We start from the raw sequence: 19,963 nt of genomic DNA on the forward strand, positions 1-19,963 counted from the left end.
GATGGCTAATCTTAGTAAGCACCTGTTCACATCTAATTTCTGTTTGGAAGTGACAGCCAGTCTTTTGATATCCATATACATTAGCGTTTTATGTTAAATGTGTGGAATTTTTTTAAATGTCGCAATTTTTTCTTTATCACAGTCTTTATTAAAAATAAAAAATAGAAATCTTGCCATATTATACTTGTTATTGGGGCTTATTTTTACTCTAACTTTCTGAATTTTCAGAAAATACAGATGATATTAGCACCAATGTACAGATTATGACTTTTTTTGTATTTTTTTTGTATTTTATGTATCTAGAGAACACACTAATCATTGTTAAGGGAAGGGATCCTGTATTATCAAATGTATAAATAGGTGTTAACTGCCTTTGTAATCCTACGTTTGATGATAACCAGGCTACTAAAAACTCAAGGACAGAAGCTATGAGTCTAAAACAACCCCAATAGTCAGTGTGATAATTGATGATTATTAATTTAGTTTTTTAATTAAGATCACAATCTGAAAAAAACATTGCTAAGGCTAGTTTCACACTAGCGTTTCTGCCATCTGCGCACGGCCGCCGATAATCCCCGCCCCCTGCCACGCCCCCTCCTGACATCACCGCCTATTATCGCACATGGCCGCATGCGATCTGCGCACCCTATCATTAATATAGGGTGCGCAGACCGTGCGCTGACCTTGCGCTAGTAGGATTTTTGAGTGCGCTGCGCACTTTTCAAGGTGCGCCGAGCGCACCAAAATGCAACATGCTGCGTTCGGTGCAGACCGGCGCACCTACAAAAGTGCGCAGCGCACTCAAAAATCCTACTAGCGTAAGGTCAGCGCACAGGCTGCGCACCCTATATTAAAGATAAGGTGCGCAGATCGCATGCGGCCATGTGTGATAATAGGCGGTGATGTCAGGAGGGGACGCGGCGGGGGCGGGGATTATCGGCGGCCATGCGCAGACGGCAGAAACGCTAGTGTGAAACTAGCCTAACATTTTTTTAAAGTACATAAAATTATAAATTAAAGGATAGATCATTTTCTGACAACACATTCCTTTTAAAATGTGAAAACATATTGTAGAAAATGCTAAAATGTTTATGACTTTACGTTTCTTAACCTTTTGCCTGATTTACGTTTCATGATCGCTGCTGTTAATCACTAACCAATCGGTTATATACAAGCTGATAGGCAGTCATTTAATGACATGTTTCAATAGGAAGACCATAATAAACAATATTCAATGAGACCATTTTGTGTGCGGAGAGTATAATTTTATCTGCAGCACAATTGTTTACATGGGACGATTTGCTGCCGAAAATGATTTCAACGCCACCTTGAAAATCATCATACCTGACAATTGGTTGGAGTAAAAGTACCTTCAGTCTTGGATTGCCATGTTGTAAATGATTTACTTTGCTTTTCTGAACTTTTTGTAATAATGCTACATTCCTGTTTTTGTCTGATCATTTTATGATTTTATCATGTTACCCCTCATGCATTCCTTGATAAATGTGCAAATTTTGTTGGATGTCATACTTATTTATCATTAGAATTCTCTCAAATTTGTGCAAATAAATGACCACTGCATGGTTTGCATTAAAAGTTTGGATATATCAAGGAGATCATAATATTTTAAATTAAACTTTTCCTACAGGAAAAAAAAAACAATAAAGAATGTAATGTTTATCACAGGAAAGCAACATGTAGTTCTAACTTTAATCTGCCAAATCAGAAAGTAAAGGCCAAATTAATTAAAATGAATCTTGAATGATTCAAATAGTCTGTATGGGTACAGAAATGGATTTAATTTCTTTATTAACTAGACAGACCTGGGAGCAGTAACATACTTTGTCAATTAACGGTTTGGGACATGAGTGATAATTTAATCTGTGTTAGAAATGTTTATGTTTTTTTTCACAATTTGTCATATCATTGTAAATTAAAATATATAAAAAAAAGTATTGTGACTATGCCTTAGACAACAAAAGGTACTTTTGAAATTACTTTCTGGAAAGACTAAACAGTGTGTACACTTTGTCGTGTATGTTGAAAAAAGCCATTTTAATCAATAAATACAATATAAAACAAAAGCAGATGTTGACCTCCCATTCCTTTTATACTTCAGTGCTCTAAAATCCAGAAATGTCTTTTGAAGGTGGTATACAGAACTTCAGCCGGTTTAAAAAAGAAGTTCCCTTTGATTTTATCATCTGACATCTGAAAGATATGGATATTTATTAATTCAAATTCTAGTCTGGAATGTCATATATATTTATCTATCATCATTTTTAATTAATTTTCAACAACTTTATATGGTGTACTAATGTCACGGGGGGCTTAGTTCAACTAAGGCTGTAACTCCCAGGGCCCCTGTGATGTCCCTATAACTAGGGGAAACCCTGTCTGACCCTCAACCCAGGGTTTTTGCTGATGGTGCAAATGCCTGAGCCTCCACCCTTTCCTTATCTCCTGCTCAACCCTGCACTTAACCCTCCACCCTCCACCCAGTGAGGAGTCACAACACCAAAGCCCCCACACAAATATGACAGACAGGGAGAACTTAAACTGCACTGCGCCGCACACACACAGGAATATACAGTAATGTGAACAGGGCACAACTAAACACAAATATGGGAAGGAGAAAGGAAAACAACGGATCATACGCCACCAGACACGAATCTCTCTCTGCAACACGTCCACTCCAGACCGGAACCACTTGGTATGAAACACAAGCTATAATCAGCGACGCCCATAGGCCAGCATGACTATTTAAAGACCGTGGGCGTGACTAACCATCCAACCTGGTCTCCAGCAGGATTAACCCCCGAGAGCCTGAAGATCAAGCCGGCGCCACTGAGGCTATAGTGGCTGCAGTGGTGTGAACAGCGTCCGACATGACAACTGTCAAATTTTGATACATTTATATATTTAGTATTCCATATATAGCACTTATAACGAAAATGTTACCCTTGTATATATTGTAAATTAAATCTAGGATATTGCGGTAAATGTTATGCACATTCTGCTTTACAATCCAGCAACATTATCTACATGGGCTCAATTATTAATAGTATCAAAAACTAATAGGCAACAAAACAAAACACCACATGATGTAAATATGTCTCCGCACTTTATTATTGATATATAGAGGTCTATTTGATTTTACATATCATAACAAAGCCAAATAACATTCATCCTCCCTGGGTGCTACATGGTGTTTTTGGCTATATGGATGACACAACTGCAACTAAGATAACTGCTGCAGCCTCTTATAAAATTTAGCAGTTCATGCCATCTACATCGCCAAAGATGGCTGAGAAATGTCTTCAAAACTTAGTGCATCTCATACTGACTACAGCATGGTTAACTCGTCAGAACCAAAAATATTAACACCCCTATATTCAAATAAAGAAGATAAGCGATACCAGTCTAAATAATTAATATAATTTTACCATAAACACACAAGCTTTTTTTCTTAATTTAAAAATAAAACTGATATTTAGTATATTTACAATTTAGCTTCAAAATTGTGCATTTCCCATATATTTGTAAACCATTCATGACAGGTACCTAAATCACATCCTATTTTCAGTCTCTGGGCTCATACTCATCTGTGAGAAAAATGGACTTGTGCAATCCGATAAAAAATTGGATTGCACAAAGAGCAATATTAATCTATGAATCCCTGCTCATCTACGATTTTTTTTCTCAGCTCAGATCGGGCAGAATGCTGCGATTATTCTCAATGCTGCGATTATTCGCCAATGCAAGTCAATCGATGTAAAAAAGAAATCGCACTCTCACCTGGCAAGTGCCATCCCATTTGACACTCCCATGTCCTTGAAGAACCGACATTCTAGCAGCCGCATATAGTAAAATCACAGTGTGACCCGACAGAATAAAATAGCTATATACACATAGAATAGATAGATATAATGATGTCAGTCACATATATAATTAGTACAGTGCTTGTGTAGCTTACTGTACATGTATTTAATTAATAAAATAAATCTCTGAAAAAAATGGTGTAGGATCCCCTGAAATTCTATTAACCAGCACAGGGAAAGCAGACAGCAGGGGGCAGATGTTTATATTCTGAGAAGGGGGTAATACATATGGAGGTAGTGCACCAAAAAATAATCACGTGATATTTAATTGCCTATCTGATGACGTTTCGGTCCAGAAATGTGCTTGAGAAAGGTCCACATCTCTGGACTGAAACATCGCCAGATGGGCAAATAAATACCATGTGATTATTTTTTTGCATGCTGCCTTTATTTTTTGGATCATATCTAGCTATCTATGTATCTATCCATTTCTCTACCTAGCTATCTGTCTATCTGTCTGCATATCTATCTAATCTCTCTCTCACTGTATATACAGTGTGTTGCGAAAGTATTCGGCTCCCTGGAACTTTTCAACCTTTTCCCACATATCATGCTTCAAACATAAAGACCCCAAATGTAAATTTTTGGTGAAGAATCAACAACAAGTGGAACACACTTGTGAAATTGAATGAAATTTATTGGTTATTTTAAATTATTGTTGAAAGTCAAAAACTGAAAAGTGGGGCGTGCAATATTATTTGGCCCCTTTAACTTAATACTTTGTTGCACCACCTTTTGCTGCAATTACAGCTGCAAGTCGCTTGGGGTATGTCTCTATCAGTTTTGTACATCGAGAGACTGAAATTCTTGCCTATTTTTCCTTGGCAAACAGCTCCAGCTCAGTGAGGTTTGATGGAGATCATTTGTGAACACCAGTTTTCAGCTCTTTCCACAGATTCTCGATTGGATTCAGGTCTGGACTTTGACTTGGCTATTCTAACACCTGGTTATGTTTATTTGTGAATTATTCCATTGTAGATTTTGCTTTATGTTTGGGATCATTGTCTTGTTGGAAGACAAATCTCCATCCCAGTCTCAGGTCTTTTGCAGACTCCAACAGGTTTTCTTCAAGAATGGTCCTGTATTTGGCTCCATCCATCTTCCCATCAATTTTAACCATCATTCCTGTCCCTGCTGAAGAAAAGCAGGCCCAAACCATGATGCTGCCACCACCATGTTTGACACTGGGGGTGGTGTGTTCAGAGTGGTGAGCTGTGTTGCCATTACGCCAAACATATCGCTTGGCATTGTTGCCAAAATGTTAGATTTTGGTTTCATCTGACCAGAGCACCTTCCTCCACATATTTGGTGTTTCTCCCAGGTGGCTTTGTTTATGCAGTGTACGACTGATTGTTGTCATGTGGACAGACTGTCCCACCTCAGCTGTAGATCTCTGCAGTTCATCCAGAGTGATCATGGGCCTCTTGTCTGCATCGCTGATCAGTCTTCTCCTTGTTTGAGCTGAAAGTTTAAAGGGATGGCCAGGTCTTGGTAGATTTTCAGTGGTATGATACTCCTTCCATTTCAATATGATCACTTGCACAGTACTCTTTGGGATGTTTAAAGTTTTGGAAATCATTTTGTGTCCAAATCCGGCTTTAAACTTCTCCACAATAGTATCATGGACCTGCCTGTTGTGTTCCTTGGCCTTCATGATGCTCTCTGTGCTTCAAACCGAACCTTGAGACTATCACAGAGCAGGTGCATTTATACAGACTTGATTACAAACAAGTGGATTATATTTATCATCATTAGTCATTTAGGACAACATTGGATCATTCAGAGATCCACAATGAACTTCTGGAGTGAGTTTGCTGCACTGAAAGTAAAGGGGCTGAATAATATTACACGCCCCACTTTTCAGTTTTTGACTTTCCACAAAAATTTTAAAATAACCAATAAATTTCATTCAACTTCACAATTGTGTTCCACTTGTTGTTGATTCTTCACCAAAAATTTACATTTGGTATCTTTATGTTTGAAGCATGATATGTGGGAAAAGGTTGAAAAATTCCAGGGAGCCGAATACTTTCGCAAGGCACTGTATATATATATATATATATATATATATATATATGTGTGTGGTATCCAAGAGAAAAAGGTCGCACTCTGCGGGATAATGATGAATGTTTATTGACACTGAATTACATGTCACGTCGGGGATGTGAAGGCGAGTGTGTCAAATGGCTGACTATGGCCGTTTCACGCTACTCGAGCGCTTCCCGTGGAAGCGCTCGAGTAGCGTGAAACGGCCGTAGTAAGCCATTTGACACACTCTCCTTCACATCCCCTACGTGACATGTAATTCAGTGTCAATAAACATTCATCATTATCCCGCAGAGTGTGACCTTTTTCTCTTGGATACCACTATCGTTTTGCTATGAGGTCAAGCACCCGAGAATCCTGCATGTGAGCTCTCCGCCTGCTGCCAGCCACGGATCTCAGTACGGTAATAGCGGTGCCGCCCGCTTTCTTGCATTGAATATATATATATATGTATTCTATGTGTATAAATTTATTATTTCGATTCTTTATTAAACATGTCAGCATGATTTTACTGTTTATTTTACTGTATATTACTGTATTTCACCTGCAGAATCCGCACAAAGAATTGACAGGCTGCAGAAATGAACTCGCAGTGTTTATGCTGCGGATTTTTCTGCAGCATGTGCACAGCATTTTTTGTTTTACATTGAAATTATGGTACTGTACAACGCAGGAGAATCTGCTGCGGATGCGCAGTAGAATCCACAATGTGTGCACAGACCCTAACAATAAGATGCTTCAGATTGAAGATAGAGGAGGGAGGGGTTTGGGTGTGTTTTGGAGTGGATGTGCTTGTTGCTGGCTTGCAGACCAGTGCAATGCATCATGGAACTTGTAGTATTAGAGCACAATAAATCAGGAGAAATGAAGTTGTAGATTAACCCCATGAGAGCTGGAGCCAGCACTGAAAATGTGCTGTTTGAGGATGATAAAAGGTAATATTGCTAAAATAAACACAGTGGATGTTTTTAGTGGCACATAATAGCAAGATTTATGAAGAAAAAAAAAGTTATAGTAGTGGACAACTTCTTTAAGGTTGGGTTTAGTGAACAGCTGAAGAGTGGGTGGGAGGCTGTTCGCCATATATCCACCCCTGTGTGTGGTCCAGAAGATAAATGTGGAGCCTCTGGACTCATTCAGTGTTTGGTGTGTCTAGAGATGAGAGCGCCAGAGTGCTCGTGTTACAGAGAACTGAACTGTGTGTTTTTTTTTCCCTTAGCAGGCAAATCTTGCAGCCACGCAGATTGTACTGTACGTATGTTATTTTGCTTTTCCCGTGTTTATTAACTTAACTTTGCAATGGATTATTCACTATATCTTTAATAAACCAGTTGAAAACATAAATGAAAAGTGTTCCAATGACTATGAGTTCCTGGAGCAGCTGAGCCAACCTACCACAAGGGGTACACCTCAATGAATTTGGCACATTTTACTCCAGTGAAGAGTTCATTAACCCCATAAGGACCGAACCATTTTGTAGGTTAATGACCGGGCCTCGTTTTTTAAATGTGACCAGGGTTAATTTATGTGGTAAAAATTCTGGAACGCTTCAACGGATCCCACTGATTCTGAGACTGGCTTTTGTGAGGTGAACTGATGAGCGTGGGAAAAAGTTCAGAATCTTTCCCATGCTCATTAGTTCATCTCCGGTCATCTGGGGAGGCTGCACAGAGGTGAACTAATTCATTCTGGCAGTGGTTACAGCGGGCTGGTCGCATTAGCACCGATCCCGTTGTATACCAGTTAAACCCTTCTGATGGATTACAGTGGGGGACCTGACTGACCAGTGGAGAGGTAGGTATATTGTTGCTTTTTTGTTGTATTTTTTTACAGGACCATGTTTTTTTTAATGGATATAGCAGAGGAATAAATTTGGTCAAAAACTTGATGTCTTTATTTCATTAAAAGAATTTTTTATTAATGTCTGTGCGTGTTTTTTTAACCCTTTCTAGTCTAGGGTTAATAATGGATAGGTGACTTATTGACACCTTTGCATTAATAATCCAGCTTAATGTCACTTTCCAACAGTAAGGTGACATTAACTCATAAATATTAACCCATTAGCCACCACTACAGGGCAATAGGAATAGAGAGCCTTTTCTCGGGTGTCTGGGGGCCAAAAACAATGGTCCCTCTTGAGGCTATTAATATCTGCCCTCACTCACTGGCTTTCCCTCTCTGGTTGCAAAATTACCACGAGAGCCCATGCAATTTTTTCAATGAATTAACCCCTTAATTGAACACCTAGATGTCCCAAATTTTACACATATACCCTAATCTAATTATTAGTCAGGGACATATAAAAAATATATGAAATGAAATGGGTTACCATATGTAAACCATGTGTCATTTCATGTCGGGTTTTGTATTGATTTTACAGAAGCTGACGATTGATTTAGCGGCAATTCTGCTATGTAGAACTCTATGAAATATAAATATATATATGTGTCTCAATGACATGTATATATATATATATATGTATTCTATGTGTCTATATCTATTCTTTCTTTTGTGTTTTAACCTGTCATTGGGCTCCATTATATGTCCATTTTGCAAGCCCGTGAGAAAATCTCAGCATACGGATGCAATATGGATGTCATACGGATGATTACATGCTCAAAAAATGCAGCTACACCTTGACAACGGATGACATACGGATCACTGTTCAGGGAACATTTCTGCGTTTTACGATTGTAAAATACGGTCTGTATTTTTATACGTTATGTCTGACTCCAACCTTAGAGGAAAAGTATAATAGTAACACATCACCACTTCTGAATTTTTCATCCACTCCAGGTTTTGGCTTACTAACACTGAGGTAGAATACTGACTAGATATTGAAAGTATGAACAAGAGTAGGTTAACGCAAATCATCAGTGGTTCACCCAGAAAAGTGGAAACATTACTTTCTCATGAGTCACCCGTATGCAGTCTGTAGTCCTTGTTTTTACAGAAGCAGCTATTAATCATTTACAAGATCATTTAAAGTTTCCTATATAAAAGAAATGCAATGTATCCCTACAAAATCAGATCCTATACTGTGGCTCCATATGACATCTGAATTTTTTTTGCGCACCAATACACTCGAATGCATGTGTCTCATCCAATTTATGGAGGAAAATAGTGAATGCTGGGTTTTTGTTTAACACACAGATTCTGGGAGTAAAAAGAATCGCTTGTCTGCACTGCCTCATTGAACAAGATTAGTCCAAATATTGTCCGGTTTTTAACAGGTAACACTCGGACCAAAAATATGGTCGTGTGCACGAGCCCTTACAGAAATAAATATTAATAAAGAAAAGATTATTCCTAGATGTTCTCCTATCGGCAGCCCACATTGATCCTGTTTAAACCACTGCTCCACAACAGCTCACCACCCCTGATGAAGGACTAAGCTCCGAAACGCACATCAGGGTGTGCCTCGCATGGTGACTACGACACCCAGATAACGCATTGCCTCTGGATTCATAGGTTGGCACAAGTTAATCTATTGTTATTTTATCCCCTAGCGGCCAACATTGGTTGAATCCTCACAATACATATTGATTTCTTCCCCCATTCACTATTGCATGCAAAGAGTCCACAACATCTTTTAGCCTGCTGATTTTTATAACATTTTTCTCTTATTTCCCTCACCCTTTTTTAGCTCATGCACTTTAATACAGGACATGATAATATATTTATCTTTTGCATGCACAGATTATGAACACAGTCCTATCATAGTTTTGGCTTCATTTTGCACCTGCATCGGTTTGTATGACACATTTTTTTGTCACTCTTATTTTCATCATTTTTTTCTTCAATTTTTTTGCACATTTTTACAATTTACATTATTGTCTCTTGTCACATATTTGCACATATATTTTTCTCCCGCATCACTCTTTTATTAATTTTTAGATTTTTTCATATTTTAATTTTTATTTATTATTTTTCATTCATTTTTCTATTTTTTCATTTTTTTATTCATCATTTTTTTATTCTTTTCATTTTTTTCACTTCACTTGTACTGCAATGCTTGTATTAGCATCTTCAAGATAAAACCTGGCGTGTTGTTTCTATATAGATTTATTAATATTTATTGACCTCTCATAATTTATTTTATTATATTTTACTTTTATTATTCTATATTTTGGTCTAAGATTGAGTAACTTTCTATATATATTTGACTATCTATTCAATTTTAGTGCAATTTTGTACTGTCTATTTGTCCGTGTGGGCACCACTTTTCTGTAGTGCTGCAATTTTACCCTCATTAGTAAAGGTAATTTTAACCTTTATTTTATTTGTCCTATTATTTCCTGACCCTTGTTCGGTATTTCCACCTTTTGGTTTCACAGAAATAAACATTGTCAGTGTGTTTCTCCTAACAAACATCAGATGGTGCAGGTACAGATTAGTGTGATAGAATGTTTCAGTGAAACTGGTGTTTGTTAACCCCTTAGAGACCACTGGATTTTTTATTTTTGGGATTTTGCTGCTTCTTCCTCCTCTTCTTCTAAGGGCAATAACTTTTTTTTCTTGTCAATAAACCTGTATGAAGGCTTGTGTTTTGTAGAATAAATTGTTGTTTTGAGTGACACTAATCATTTACTATATCATGTACTGAAGAATGGAAAAATAATGTGAAAAAAACAGCTCTTCTGAAAATGTTTCTTGAGTTTTGTTTTTACTGCATTTATTGTGCAGTAAAAATGACCCAAGAGCATGATTTACAGATCAAAGCAGTTACTGTGATAACAAATTTGCACAGTCTTTTTTAAAATTTTAGTGTCCATCTATGGGTATGTGCACATGCCATTTGTTCAGCTGAGTTTTTGTGGGTAAAGGAACTTCAAGAAAACACCAGCGGTCGATTTCTGCTGGTAATCCACTGCCATCATTTTTACTCTTCCTTTTGCACTAAAATGGAGAGTGGCTTCAGTGGAAGATGAGCATGTCACTCAGGGCCAGCTCCATGTTTTCGTGGGCCCTGGGTGAAAGAGTCTCAGTGGACCCCTTTAACACATACCATGATTCATGATGCGCAAATATGGCAGAGAAATATAGATGTAATACAATGTCAAATATTTTACTTAATTCTTACATTACGAGAGTGATATTGTTGGCAGTGGATTATTCAGGATACTCTCCAAGCGTGTAACAACAGAGCTTCTTTATTCAGGAACAAACAAGAACAATATATGCTAGCTTAATAGATCAGGGATAAATCATGTTTCTCTATCTGTGCATCATCTACAGCAGGCTGCTTCATCTTCCATACACAGACACAGGAAAAACAGGAAATACAGTCACATGCTCTACCTGTGTGAGCCTCTGGGAGTTTTTTTGTTCTAACTTTATGAACAGCATACAAATCTAGCAACTAATCACTCATAGACAGGAATGGAATTGTTGCACCAAACATATTCCAACAGATATCTATTGTAAATTCCATAGAAGATTTAGGTGATCTACGCTCCACAGGTTTCAGGGTTTCAGTGCCTGTAGCAGTATTAGAAGTAAATGGAATATTGATAAATGTACCCTACCAGTAGAAATTCTCCTTAGCAGTGTACCCTTTGTCATTTTCCTCCTATATAGCCTTCCAAACAGTATTATGAGTGCCACAAAGTATTTCATACAGTATTATGGGCACCACATAGTCATCCATACAGTATTATGGGCACCACTTAGTCATCCATGCATTATTTTAGGCAACATATAGTCCTCCATACAGTAGTATAGGTACCACATAGTCTTCCATACAGTATTATGGGCACCAAATAGTCTTATGTTTGTGTAGAAGACATAGTAGGCTTGGTTCTTGGTTTTAGTACTATTTCTGTATGAGCCTTATATCTTTAATGAGGATATTTCTGTATAGAGTCTGACATATTTAGCCCACTCAAAGGTGAATTTCATACTGTAAACACAATAAGGATGGGCTGCGGCACATCAGCCACTTCTGTATGCTTGCCCAGCAGGCCAAAGTTTGCTATCCAGCCCCTGCATATTACTTTTTATTTTTCACATATTATCTTTGTAACTGCAATCATTCTTTGAGCAATAGCTTGCCTCCTCTGTTGATTTCAATTGATTTTATGTGATAGTACCTTTGTAATTTAAAAAAAAGAACTATTTTGAAACCGTTTTTGTGTGTTTTTCATTTACATGTATGTCCGGTATTAATATCTGATATAATGTTTAGTTTACAGATGTTAATTTAAATGCAACCGTCAACCTGGCAATGTGTGCATATTTAACCCCTTTACCCCGCAAGCCTGTTTTGATTTTTTAAAATAAAGATTATTATTATTAGAATCGTTTAAAATAAAGGTTATTATTATTATTTTTATTATAATAATCTTCACTACCACGCCAAATTGTACAATTCTGACCAGTGTCAATTTATGAGGTAATAACTCTTGAACACTTCAATAGATTCCACTATTTCTAAGGCTAGTTTCAGACTAGCGTTTTTGCCTGCAGCGCGCGGCGCCGCTATGCCCCGCCCCCTGCCGTGCCCCCTCCGGTCATCTCCGCCTAATATCGCACATCACTGCATGCGATCTGCACACCCTATCTTTAGCATAGGGTGTGCAGACCGTGTGCTTGTCATGCGCTAGTAGGATTTTGCGTGCGCTGCGCCCTTCTGATGGTGCGCCGACGTGTGCCGAACGCACCATGTTGCATTTTGGTGCACTCGGCGCACCGTCAAAAGGGCGCAGCGCACACAAAATCCTACTAGTGCACGGCCAGCGCATGGTCTGCGCACCCTATGCCAAAGATAGGGTACGCAGATCGCATGCAGCGATGTGCAATAATAGGCGGAGATGACAGCAGGGGGCGCGGCAGGGGGCAGGGCTTAGCGGCACCATGCGCTGCGGGCAAAAACACTAGTCTGAAACTAGCCTAAGAAAGTTTTTTCGTGAAATATTGTACTTCATGATAGTGGTAAAATTTCTTTGATTTGACTTTCATTTAATTGTGAAAAAACAGAAATTTGGCAAAAATTTAGCAATTTTTAAAATGTAATTTTTATGCTCTTGAATCAAATAGTTAAGTCACACATAATAGTTAATAAACAACATTTCCCACATGTCTACTTTATATCAGCACAATTTTTGGAGCATAGTTTTTCTTGTTAGGAAGTTAGGAGGGTTAAAAGTTAATCAGCGATTTCTTATTTTTCCAACAAATTTACAAAACCATTTTTAGGAATCACATCCCACATCCCATTTGAAGTAACTTTGAGGAGTTTGTATCAAAGATACCCAAAAGTTACACAATTCTAAAAACTACACCTCTCAAAATCCTAAAAACCACATTCAGAAGGTTATTAAACCTTCAGGCGCTTCACAGGAACTGAAGCAATGTGGAAGGAAAAAATGAAAATTTACCTTTTTTTTCACAAAAATTTTTACTTTAGACTCAATTTTTTTATTTTTGCAAGGGTATTTTTACTTAAAAATATAGGCAGCTAATACCTTCATCATCACTGCTATAGTGATAGGGTGGCTGTTCTCATCAGTGGAGGGCACCTGTGCTTCTCCAGCCTTTATCTTTGGGAGCCTGCTGCGTCCAGCTAGTGCATTAGTCATTAGACAGGGTTTGGTGAGGCTATTTTTCATGCTGTGTTTTTGCTAAAATTTTACAGGATTTTTAAGTCCTTTTTTCGTTGTCTGTGAGCTTTGTGCTTGTAGTACCGTCTATGAAAGTAGCTCCTGTTCTTCCTCCTCCTCTTCCTCATTGTCAACCAATCCCCATTGTGATGACATGAGGCTGGGCCATGTGTAATCACCCTGTATGCTTCTTTGCTCCATCTCATCGTGCTTAGCCTGCAATACCACCTCTTGGATTGTGAGCACAAAGTGTTTCAGAAGACAGAGAAGTGGGATGGTGACGCTAGTTATGGCGTCATCGCCGCTCACCATCTTGGTGGACTCCTTAAAGTTTTGTAGGATGGTACATATGTTTGACATCCATGTCCACTCCTAAGGTATTATGTGTGGAGTCTAAATTGAATACCGATGGCCTTATTGATGCTGGTAGTAAACAACTGCCCTCTTCTGCTCACAAATCCTTTCCAACATCTGCAGTGTTGAGTTCCAACATGTAGGGACATCATACATCAGTCGGTGAGCCGGAATCTGCAAATGCTGCTGAAGCACGGCAAAGGAGCTGACTTTCTAAAATGGGCACACAGGCGGCGTACTTTGAGAAGCAAATCCAGCAGCTTCTGGTAGGTTTTGAGAAACCACTGAACAACGAGGTTAAACACATGGGCCAGGCATGGTACGTGTGCAATCTCGCTTAGCCTCACACCCACCACCAGGTTCCGGCCATTGTCACATACGACCATGCCTGGCTGTAGGTTCAGTGGTGTCAGCCACACATCTGCCTGATTTTACAGAGCTGTCCACAACTCTTCAGCATTGTGCGGTTTGTCACCTAAGCATATTAGCTTCAGTACAGCCTGTTGATGCTTGGCTGAGGAAGTGCTGCCGTGCTTCCAGCTTGTGACTGATGTGGTCATTTTGGACATGGAGGCTAAAGAGGAGGAGGAGGAGAAGATGCAGCAGCTGTAGACTGTGGGGGCAACCCTAATTGACATTGGGCCCGCAATCCTCCGTGTCAGAGGACATGTTCCATCCCAAGATCCCTCTGGGTCCCGGCTTCCACAATGTTAACCCAGTGTGCCGTCAGCGAGATGAAACGTCCCTGCCCACAAGCACTTGTCCATGGGTCTGTGATTAGGTGGACTTTCCCAGTAACAGCATTGTTCAAGGCACATGTAGTGTTGAGGGCACATGCTTGTGTAATGCCAGGATGGCACACCGGGAGAAATAGTGGCAGCTGGAGACCGAGTACCTTGGGACAGCTGCCGCCATCCAGATTTGCATTCAAATGATTGGGGTATGGATAACTGAAGGCTGTGCTGGGACAAGGGCGAGGACGTGCTTGATGATGGTGGTAGTTGAGTGTGGGCAATGACAGGTGCAGGGCAGGAGCCATCTTTGCATGCAATGTGGACAGAGGATTGGCTTGCATGCACAATAGTGGAAAAAGCAGTGTTTTCACCCACAGACACTGTTCCTGGAGCCTGGTGTTCGGCCCACAAAGTCAGATGCCTTGCTGCCATGTACCTGATTATGCTGGTGGTGGTCAGGCTTTTTTACTAGGTTCACTAAATGCTAATACTGACCTGCTATTCTGACTCTCCAGGTCATTACGAGTCCATAGACACCAAACATATCTAGGTTTTTTTATCTAAATGGTGAAAAAAAATTCCAAATTTTGTAAAAAGAAAAAAAGTTGCCATTTTCTGAAAACCGTAGCATCTCCATTTTTCGGGATCTGGGGCTGGGTGAGGGCTTATTTTTTGCGTACCGATTTAACATTTTATTGACACCATTTTGGTGTAGAGATGCTCTTTTGATCCCACGATATTGCATTTTATTGCAATGTTGCAGCGACCAAAATCGTAATTCTGGCATTTCAATTTTTTTCTCGCTACGCCATTTACCGATTGGATTAATTCTTTTTATATATTGATAGATCGGGTGATTCTGAATGTGGCGATATGAATGTGTATATTTGAGTTTTCTGTTCTTTTATTTTGAATGAGGCAAAAGGGCGGTGATTTGAACTTGTATTTGTTTTTTTATACTTTTTAAAACATTTTTTTACTTTTTACTTGCTTCAATAGTCTCCATAGGAGACTTGAAGCTGAAGCTATCTGATCACCTCTGCTACGTACAGCAGGGCTACAGCCCTGCTCTATTTAACAGATATGCTCACTTGCTATGCACGCTGACCACCTGGTGGTGCTCATAGCGATTCAGCAATGACAACCACAGGGGTCTTCTCCTGACCCCGGATTGTCATGCCAACCCCTCGGCGACCCGCGTTTATGTGACACGGGTGCCGATGGGAGGAGGTAACAACGCACTTCCTGCGTGTGCATGTTAAATGCCACTGTCAGCGTTTGACAGTGGCATTTAACATGTTAACAGCTGCAGGTGAATTGTGATTTCACCTGTGGCTGTTCCGGTCACATGTCAGTTGATCAGATCAGCTGTCATGTCCCGTAAAAGGTGCAGGCTCATCGCTGGAGCTCACAGCAAACAGATTGTCATTGGAGGTTAAGGGGTTAATCAGAAGACCACATTCTAAGGCAGGAGAATTCGAAATTGGCACTAATGAAAGAAATTTAATTTGTTCTGTTGGCCTGACAAGCAATGACAGAGGGATATGTCTGATCATGAAAAACTAAAGGATCCTTTTAGAATTTTTTCATTATTTTAAAATAGCATAAACAGTCTCTCTGTTCTGTGTGTTATTAAACAGATTGTTGGTAACCATAGGTTTCCAGTCATTTACTCATAGCCATGTATGTTGAGGTCACTTGGACATTACTAAGGCTTAGTTTATATAAAAGAGTTGAGAAGGGGTTCTCAAAATTTTTGGTAGCATTTGAAGGCACAAAAAAACTTTTGATCGCTTTTCTGGTATATTTATTTTGAAAAATAGGACTAACACTGATACAGCAGTACTAAATACGCCTATTTTCATTTATTTATTTTTTCAGAGTGGGAAAAGGATGGTGATTTGATCTTTCAGGTTTTTTATGTTTGTTTTTTATGTATTTTCAGTCTTTTAGTCATCCTATTGTAGAAGAACCCGTCATTATTTATTTCCTTGTACAATACAAGGTCACCACAGTTCAGACTGTGAGGGAGCGCAGACTCAGTGACGTCACCACTAGTCACTGAGGCTGCCCTTGCAGCATCTCCTCATTCACCAGTTGTTTTCAGCTGGGGTGGGCACATCTTGGCCCCCTCTAGGTTGAAAACTGTATATAACCCAGATATGGATTACTGCATGGGACACAATGATGGATAGGTATGGTATATTGTTGGTTTATTATTTTACTTTTATTACAGGAGATCGAGAGCTTTGCATGGATTAGGTGTGGTTGTAAGTATGGTTTAATTAAAAATATTAAAGGAGTTTTCTGTGTCTTTATTTCAATTAAAGGATTCTTTACTGGGTGTCTGTTTTATTTACAATTTGACTATGGGGTTAGTAATGGGGCATCTTATTGACACCTCTTCATTACTAACCTCGGGGCTTGATGTCACAAAGGTGACATCACCCCCCCAACTATTACCTGTCATGGTCCAGTCTGGAGTTTATTTTCTGCTGTCTTCACTCCGGACTGGTCATGCGGGAGTTAATCTCCTCAGCCTCGTTCTGGAGCTAGCTGGGCTATTTCAGTCTCTCACAGCCTACTGACCAGTGTTAGTGATAGCTCAAGCTTCCAGTTTAGAGCCTCTGACCCTTGTACCTTGGTGTTCCTCCTGCCTTTGACTGATATTCACGTGTATGACCCGGACTGATTTCTGACCCCGTCTCTTGGTATTTGTCTCTGCTGTTACGTTCCCTCTCTGGCATCTGACTCCCCGGCCTGTACCCCGACCACGTATTTCGACTCACGTTTTGGACCCCGTGCTCATGTTCTGGCTTCCTGACTCTCGGCTTGGTATTTTGACTACGTGTATTGCTGCTCCTTCTGGTACGTCTGCTCCTGCTAGTTTCTGACTCGGTTCGCATGACTATTCTCTCTCGTTACCTGTGGCACCTGTGCTGTTGCTCAGGGTTGCTGCTCTTGGTGTGTAACCTCTCTTCCCTCACCAGCTCCCCCTGGTCGAGGTTTCACTACATTACCCCACTTGCCACCCCTACATGGCAAGTGGGAAGAGCAAGGCTAAGTGCCAGAATTGGAGCATCTTAGAGATGCACCTTTTCTGGGGTGGCTGAGAGCTGATGTTTTTAGTCGGTGGGGCCAGTATCCATGGTCCCTTCTTTGGCAATTAATATCAGCCTGCAGCTGTCTGCATAGCCTTTGCTGGCTATTAATTATAGGGGGACCCCACATCATTTTTTGGGGGGTCCCCCATTTTAATAGCCAGTGAAGGCTAAGTATACAGCTGTGAGCTGAGATTAATAGCCTAGGAAGCTCCATGGGTATTACCCCCTTCCCAGCCTATAAACATTGCCCCCCCAGCCGTCAGCTTACCCTCTGCTGATTGCGAAAATTGCACAGGTGCCCACGCCATTTTTTCCAAAAAATAATCTTTAATTAAATGCATGTAGAGTAATTTGGACACACGCTGTAATAATTGTATTTGTCACTGACATCTATATATCTACCTATTCCATTTGTATTTACTGTATGTAATCCATCTCTTCTATCCTGTCGGCTCCTGCTGTGATTTTACACTACCGCGGCTGCTGAATTACTGGCTTTTCTTCTATCTATGTACTATAAATAAATATATACTGTATGTGTGTGTGTCACTGACATGTGTGTATATATATATATATATATATATATGTGTATTCCATGTATATCTATCTATTCTATCTATTCTATTCTAACCTGTCAGTGTGATTTTACTGTAGCCGCATATAAATTGCTGGTTTTTCAAAGGACAGGACACCTATGCGTAAAAATCGGACAGCACTTGCATGGTGCGAGTGCTATGCGTTGTTTTCTTGCATCCATTGACATGCATTGGCGAGTCTTGTCCATGATACGCAGCAAATCGAAGCATGCTCCAATTTTTTTCTCAGTCCGATTTCAGCTGAGAAAAAAAATCGCAGATGATATGTAACTCATTGAATAACATTGGTCAGAGGGCAATCCGATTTTTTCTCGGATTGCACTCATCTGTTTTTCTCACAAATGAGTATGAGTATGAGCCCTTAGATTTACACTCCATACACCCTCTGTGCTCATATAATTTATTTATACTTTCTATGGTCACAAATGAGTTAAAAATCTTGCATAATACATGTAGAACATATGCAGCATGCTAACTAACATACAGTATGTCTTAGAAAACTACCTTTTATTACTCATTTATGGAATGTCAGATGTTCACAATACGTCTGTGAATATGAAAATAAATATTCTTTTTATCTTAATTTGTTTTGATCACCTATTACTTTACTTGTTTTGTAACTTCACTTAGTGTTAAGCATTATTGGTGGCTCCTTCGGCATCAAAGGCCTTGCCCTATCCTGGATCTCCTCATACCTTTCTAACCGCACATTCAGCATATCCCACTCCCACACCACTTCCTCATCCCACCCTCTCTCTGTTGGAGTCCCCCAAGGCTCTGTTTTAGGACCCCTACTCTTTTCAATCTATACACTTGGTCTGGGGCAACTCATAAAGTCCCATGGATTCCAGTACCACCTTTATGCTGATGACACTCAGATCTACCTCTCTGGCCCAGACGTCACCTCTCTGCTGTCCAGAATCCCAGAGTGTCTATCAGCCATATCCTCCTTCTTCTCCTCTCGCTTCCTCAAGCTCAATGTGGACAAATCTTAACTCATCATCTTTCCTCCATCTCACAGATCTTCCTTACCCGACCTAGCTATAACAATTAATGACATCACGCTTTCCCCAGTACCGGAAGTCCGCTGCCTCGGAGTAACCTTTGACTCTGCCCTGTCCTTCAAACCCCACATCCAAGCTCTTTCTACCTCCTGTCGCCTCCAGCTGAAAAATATTTCCAGAATCCATCCTTTCCTCAACCCTCAATCTACTAAAATGCTTGTGCATGCCCTCATCATCTCCCGCCTCGACTACTGCAACATCTTTTTCTGTGGTCTCCCTGCTAACACCCTCGCATCTCTCCACTCCATCCTTAACTCTGCTGCCCGACTAATTCATCTCTCTCCTCGCTACTCCTCCGCTTCTTCCCTCTGCAAATCTCTTCACTGGCTCCCATTCCCTCAGCGTATCCAATTCAAATTACTAATACTGACCTACAAGGCCATCTACAACCTGTCTCCTCCATACATCTCTGAACTAATCACCCGATACCTTCCCTCACGTAATCTCCGGTCCTCCCAAGACCTCCTTCTCTCCTCCACACTTATTTGCTCCTCACCCAACTGCCTCCAAGTCTTCTCCCGAACTGCCCCTATTCTCTGGAATTCTTTGCCCCAACAAGTCCGACTATCAACCACATTTGGAT

This window comes from Dendrobates tinctorius, unplaced genomic scaffold (genome assembly GCF_039654945.1).
Source record: "Dendrobates tinctorius isolate UK_male_01 unplaced genomic scaffold, ASM3965494v1 ptg000035l, whole genome shotgun sequence".
NCBI lineage: Eukaryota > Metazoa > Chordata > Amphibia > Anura > Dendrobatidae > Dendrobates > Dendrobates tinctorius.